At 30.9% G+C, this 7,567-nt stretch overlaps 1 long non-coding RNA gene across 1 annotated transcript; it reads right to left on the reverse strand.

Annotated features, from left to right (window-relative positions):
* Positions 1-1,032: 1,032 nt before the first annotated feature.
* Positions 1,033-2,981, reverse strand: LOC140179701 (uncharacterized). Its single transcript, XR_011873506.1, has 2 exons — positions 2,639-2,981; positions 1,033-1,862 (listed from the first exon to the last, which is right to left on the reverse strand). It is a non-coding gene; the product is annotated as an uncharacterized lncRNA (long non-coding RNA).
* Between the last annotated feature and the right edge of the window lie 4,586 nt (positions 2,982-7,567).

Consider the following 7,567-nt stretch of genomic DNA (forward strand, 5'->3'; position numbering starts at 1 on the left):
TGCAGTATTTGAGTAGTCCGTACGCATTGTTTTCGGACAAGACCAAAAGATAGAAGAGTCTTATAAGAAAATTCGAGTAATCTTATAAAAAAATCTATATTTTTTTCTAGAAGTAATCTTAATATAAATAAGGAGTAGAATAAATTTTCCGAAAGCTTGTACGCACTTGTGTGTATGTGGTCATTTTTTCTGACAAATACATTAGGCGAAATCTATAATATTTTTATTTCAATATTTAAGTTGTTTAATTTTTTTTAATAAAAAATTAAATATACTTGGGAGTGCACCCATAATTTCGTTCAGAAGTTTTGTCTGCTTTCTTCCGCCACTTGTTGATTCCTTTTTCATCGTAATCATTCATATCAATTTCATATAGAACTAGTGCAAATTACATGCCCTTTATCTAACATTTGATAATATTATTAGAAAATTTTCAACCGTTCTGGTATAACTATTGATTTTAATTAATATATATTATATATATTTTTTATATATAATTAAATTATTAAAATATTAATATTATAGAAATATTTAAAATTTTTCTAATATTATATACTAATATTTTTTAATGGTAATATTACTATAAATATGGGATTCAAGTAACACCAAAATTTATAACATTTTAAAATCATTTTTTTAGTTTTAGATAATGATTTTTTAAAATATTATTATTGGAGTTTAATTTTTCACTACATTATAACAATAAAATAAAACCATTCTCTTTGTCTATTTTAAGGAACGATTTTATAACTGTACAATGATTTGTTTAGGCAACGGTTTTTTATTGTTGTTTAAATATTTGTACAAAGGATACACATAAAAACCATTGCCAATATTGTAACACTTTAAAACCGATATATTAGATGTAACACTCTAACTTTTAGCACGTCATGATCGTACTAAAGATAAGGTATTACTAATCTACTTTCCTCGTTTACTATTTAATATTAAGCCTTTAATTCGATATTGCGTTTCAATTTTTAAGAAAATACCTGAAAAGTTTGCTTTTATTAATTAAAATCATATATCAAAGATCCTCAAGCAATACTAATCACATAGTTATTAATAATAATAAATATCATACAACATAATTCAAATAAAACTCAGTTACAACTCCTATCCCTCTATATAAAATAAAATCTTAAATAACAAGGGTGAGAGAATTCTATGAAAGCAACTCAACACATAAATTCAACTCAAATATGGCTAATATTCGCCCGCAACTTCAAACTGAATCTTCGAACATGTGTCACTGAAAGGGTGGAAGATTTTGGGGTGAGAACAAACCACACATTCTCAGTAGGGAATGGGAATGTCGAAAGAGTAATGAAATAGATTGCAAATAATTAACTTTACTCAATAAAACTATATTTTTATCAAACCTTTTGAAAATACTTTTTACTATTACTTTATATAATTAATTACCTTCTTTAGATTTTTGAACTTAAGACAAATCTCAATCAGAACCTCAGTTCTCAATCACCTCAATACACAAACTAACAGCACAGAAAACAGATCAACACACAAACAAATAGCAATAAGACAAACAGCACAATCACAGAGAGACAAAATAAGCAAACACAATCAAATGCAAATGTGCAAACAATGATGATGCATGTCTAGCCCTATCGTAGGTAATGAGCTCATTTGTCGATTTTGACCCGCACCCGACGCAATCCGACTCGCAAGTCAGATAAGACATTCCAGCGACATAACCTCTGCAAGTTTCTACTTCTTGTAGGCGCTAATTCTCCAGCTGAAGTATGCCGAATATGACTTCTGCAAGTACTTGCAGGCGCTGATTCTCCAGTTGAAGCATGTGCCACTTTCTCCTGGAAGCCATTCCATACACACGGGCATCCCTGCACAATCATTCACACATAAAGCCCACGGCTTAACGATCTCACATTGGCACCCTAGCTAGTTACTTTCCGTCACCCTCTCGTGACCTTTTATTCATTTCATAATCACACGTGTCGTGTTCTCTTTCCTCTTTCCTTCTTTCTCTTAACAAACCAAACTCAAATAATAACTTGAAACAAAATCTATTCTAAAAAAAACTGAATTGTAAAACCTTATACTTTCTTAATAAATCAAGCTAAAAATAAAACTTTTTGTAATAAATCGAAATCAAATAGTTTTTAGTAATTAAAACGTTTTCTTTGAAGCTAAGACACTTTCTATTTTAATAAAATTCAGACCTTTCAAATCTTATGTTATTGAGTCAAACTAATAATTTTTAATAAATCAAATCAATAATGTTTTAAAATAAGCTTATAAATCAGATTTTAAAAATGAAATCACTTTTTGTATATTTTTACAAAAATTGGACAGCATCTCCCTTTAAAATTGGATTTCACCACCCTTTTCGGGTTCCAACCAAACCATTCTCAACCTCTTTTCAAATATTTCCAAAATCAGAAATCATTTTCAAATCTCAGTTTAATACCAACAAATTAAATCGACTTTCCAACTCAATAATCAAGAAATCAAATACATTTCATCACATTCAGTCATAAATGCAATTCAAAATTATCATTCAGTGATTTCAAATAATCATAAATTATTTGTAAATATCCACTAGACTTTCATGGCATTCATAAATTAAAACAGTTAATTTCAACACGAAATCTCTTACCTTTGTACGAAATCAGAATCAACGAAAGCTCCAGAAAAACTTTCTGACCGAGTTGCTGAAGAAGAAAACGTCAGAAATTATCTGTGCCTCCGAGAACTCCAATTGACTAAACTCAAGGGTAAGAAAACTACGTCACTGTCAACTTCTGCCGATCAAAAGTGACGCCAACATGTAGAGGAAGAGGATACAAACACTTTTATCGGATTAGATTTTTTATCAAAGTTACGGATCTAAAAAAAATCGAAGCCAAAATCCAAAGAAGTGTCACGGCTCTCCTTCAAGAACACTCGGTCTCTCACTTCATTCCCTTTCCCAGTTTTGATTTCGGTGATGATATTGAATATAATGAAAGGCATGATGATGATTAATGAATAAGATTATGTGTCATGATAATATATATGTATATAAGCATTGCAAGCCACGTTGCCAATTCTTTCTTTTCTTTTGCCTTAATGGCTTTGGCCAAGTAAATGAATCCAAGTTAAAAAAATATGATTATATATATATATATGTATAAGGCATATGAGCCATGTTTCAAATTTTCTTTCTTTACTCCCTTAAAGGCTTCGGCCAAATTTCTCTCTTTTCTTTTTTTTTTCTTAAATTTTATTATTAATAATAATAATAATAATAATAATAATAATAATAATAATAATAATAATAATAATAATAATAGTTTAATATTATTAATAATAATAATGATAGTAATAATAATAATTATAACAATGATAATAATAATAGTAATAATAATAATAATAATAACAATAAAAATAAACTTAATTCTTGTTTTATCAAATTATTTTTTTATAAATAATTCAAATTTAATAGAATAAATAATAATTAAATTAAACTTTGATAATTATAAAATTTTATTTAATTATTTTTTGTTAAAAATAATTTTTTTAAAAAACTACGTCTCAATATAATATATTTATTCATAAATAGTTAATTATTTAATTTTCAAAAATCCGAGGTCTTATATTAGATGGTCTTAGAGAACGGTTTTTACAATGTTGCTGTTAAAGTTCAATTTTTCGTTACGTTATAGCAACAAAATAAAACCGTTCTCTTTGACCATTTTAAAGAATGGTTTTATAATCATTACATCAATTTTTTTATTAAAAAATAATTTTTAATATTGTTTAAATAATTTAACAAATATTATTTATAGAAAAAATAAATTTAAAACAAATATTAGTTTTTGTTTCATTCAATTTTCGCTCTAAAATTTAACATATAATATTTTTTTTACACCTAAAGAAAAATCCAAAAAAATAATCAGAGCCCTACCACAGACTTCCTGCTCGTTCTTTTTTCCTCCCTCTAGCAAGCCCTAACCCACCACCATAACCCACCATTCATCATCTTACATTAGCCATCATCCTAGAACTTCACGCAACCTTCACCGTACCATCGAGCCCCAACCCACCGTCGAAGGAAGCAGTTCGTGGTGCGTCGTCACTGCGTCTCTGACTCTCTCTTCGCCGCGCATACGTGGGTCATCTCTGCGTCTCTCCTCGCCATGTACATGGGTCATGTCTACCTCTCTCCTCGCCGTGTATGTGGGTCGTCTCTGCCTCTCTCCTTTTCTCGGCGTGCGTCATCGTTGTTGGTTCTCTCCTGGCCGTCGCTGCTCCTCCGCTCCTCGTAGTGCGTGGTCTGCCCCTGTCATCGTTGCTGCTTCTGAATCGCGCCTTGTCTCGCGATCCTCTATCTCCTCAGCTCGTTGTCACTACTACATTTTGAACATTTGGTAACATTTATTGCTTAATATTTGTTAAAGTGTTAGTGATTATTATAAAATTATATATAAAGTAAGATTTATAATGAAATGTTAGTAAAAATATATAATTTTTTAAAAAACTTCAAAAATGTTACCTATTCCTACAACACACTTGAAATAAAAATCGGAGACCTAACCTAATGGTTGGGAAGGAAGAAAGATCGGAGAACCTGCTAGCGCTCTCAATCTCACTCCAAATTCCATTCTCCTTCGCACTCTCTCTCTTTCAATCTCACTGGCGCTCTCGATCGTGCTTCTCCGCTCCTTGAATCTCTCTCTCGTTTCAACAAATTCTAGGGTTGGATTTGTTATTCTCTGTTTTAAGGTGAGTCTAATGGAGGAGAAGAAGAACCTCCTTTCGTGTTATTTCTTCTCTAATTTTCACTGCAGGATTGGGGAACCTACTAGCGCTCTCAATCTCACTCCAAATCTTGTTCTCCTTTGCACTCTCACTCTCAATCTCACTGGCGCTCTCGATCATGCTCCTCCGTTCCTTGAATCTCTCTCTCGTTTCAACAAATTCTAGGGTTGGATTTATAGTTCTCTGTTTTGAGGTGAGTCTAATGGAGGAGAAGAAGAACCTCCTTTCGTATTCTTTCTTCTCTAATTTTCACTGCTTCATTATTATTCTCTACAATATTTTTAAGTATTTTGTATATATTTGTTAAGATTTGATGGCCATGAATCGATTGAAGTCCTAATGTTAAGATCTAGAACAGAGAGAAGCAAAGTGTTAGTAGTTAGCAACTAGAATGAGAGAAGCAAGACTTGGATATGATGTGATATGTTATGACTATTGTGACATGATATTGTCATGCATGTTTTGTTTCTGTTTGTAAACTTAGCTAACTTGTAATTTCATTGCAGAGGATTTCTCAACTATTGGACCAAATTGGACAAATGAACGAATTACTTATATTCTACTTTATGTAGACATTATGATAAACCGATAGTATCCCTATTTCTACTAAGTTGCTCATTGTTGTAACTTAATGTTTATTTCACTTTATTTTCCAGGTTTCATCTTTATACTTTAATTGCAGAAGCCTGAATTTGAGCCTCTAGTAAATGTGACTATGTGAGTCTCAATTCTTCTATGACTTAAATTTGCTGTGAAGCACATAATAACCTCTAAATTCATTGAAGCTATAGAACTAGACTTATATACAGAGACATTATAACTCATGTTCTCCTCACAATTACTATTATCCTCACCACGAGTTACTAATTTACTATTTACCAACATCTTCACTCTTGACTAGCGTTGATTTGATTTCCGATTCTCCATTGGTAGGTATCAATAAAAAAATAGTGATGATGTTGCATTCTTCATACATCTAAGAAGACTTCAACTATATGCATGTTTATTGTTGACTACCATATTAAGTCTCATCTTCATTCTAAAGCTGATATTCTGGAATTTAACTCCTTTTAAATTTACTTATAGAAGGAGAAAAAATACGTAACTGATTGAAATTTCAAATTATTGTTATTCCACATGTTTAGGGAAGTAGTTAGGATATGGATATTATAAATAAGAAAGCTGAAAAGCTTTTAAGCAAGGGAATAAGTGGAGTGACTATTTAGTGGAGAGTTTGGCCTCTCGAATGCCAAGTGAATCTTCTTTCATTACTCATTCTTCTTCCTTCTTTTCTAAATAATATTTTCTTGAGAGTATCACCTTGATACCTCAACCTTTCTCTATCCTATCTTCTACCTCTCACCTCCTATTACTCTAATTGCTAATTATCTGCTACTGTACCTCTTGATATTCTGGAGTTAGTAAGAAAACCCTTAACAATTAGTTGTGCACTGATGTGATAGCCAATGCTGAAGGATCTGATATTTTTGTTGTCACCTTGCCTAGTAACTTCTTTAATTTTTTTTTGAACCTGTGAGTATGTGGAGGAAATACCACCAGTGTTGTAAAAATCGGACCGGACCGGCCAGTTCGACCAAAAATCGGTGAACCTGATCCTAAGCCGGTCCGGTCTGCTAATTGAACTGAACAAGGTAGAGAACCAGTACGAACCGGTCAAACCCAGAGTGAACTGATAAAAACCGGTCAAACTCGATAAAATCGGTCCGACCAAACCGTTGGATATTAAAATTTTTCAAATTCGGTAGGGTGGGTTTCGAACCCCTGTCCTCAATGTAAAAGGAGTAAGTCACAACCACCAGGTTGTCACAATTCTAGTTAATATATTTACAAATTATATTATATATAGATATCTTTTATCAAATAATTTACTTCTATTTAATTTATTTTAATTTTAATTATAAACTCACTTATTTTTAAATTAATTATATTTTTATTTAACAATAACTATAAATTTACTTATTTTTTCTTTTCATAATTATATAATATCTATTAATATTATTTTTTAATAAATACTTGTAGTATATAATAGTATAATAGATATAAATTAATTAATAAATTATTAAATTTTAAAAATAATTATTATTTTAATATAAAAACAAAATAAAATATTTATGATAGAGTAAAATTAACAAAATACTTATTATTCCTGTTTCATATTATTTTAGAATAGCTAGATATTCTTAAAATGCTAGTAAAAATATGTATTTTAAATTTTAATTTTAAATTTTTGACTATTTTTATTTTTTATTTACATAGGACCGGGTTAACCGATTCAACCAGTGACCCACCGGTTGAACCAATGACCCAGTAACCCAGTAACTTGACCGGTTCGATCACCGGTTCGGTTCTGACAACTATGAATACCACCCAAAGGATAAAAGATAAATTTAACTAACTACCACTCTCACGCTCACTCTGGCTCATTCCTTTGCATTACAAATTGTTTATGTCTAGTTCTGATAAGATGCGAATGCTTCCTTTGTTGGATTTGGATATTTTAATATGAAAACTGCAATAGCAATTTTGAGTTCCTCTATCTGCATTATCATGTAACTCAGTTTAGTGGAATAATTACAGGTTTCCGTTTGATTCTGGCCTTGTTCAACTAAAAGATTCAGGAAGCAATCGTGATGCTTTTGCACTTCTTGATGAGGTTAGTTGCTTCTTGTACCACATCTTTGGTATGAATTTCCCATAAAAGAGGATTTGTATGTTTCAAATTGAGGTTTCTTCTCTGTCTGCAAGTTGATATGCTCCAGGAAGA

The sequence above is a fragment of the Arachis hypogaea genome, chromosome 16 (assembly GCF_003086295.3).
Source record: "Arachis hypogaea cultivar Tifrunner chromosome 16, arahy.Tifrunner.gnm2.J5K5, whole genome shotgun sequence".
Classification (NCBI taxonomy): Eukaryota; Viridiplantae; Streptophyta; class Magnoliopsida; order Fabales; family Fabaceae; genus Arachis; species Arachis hypogaea.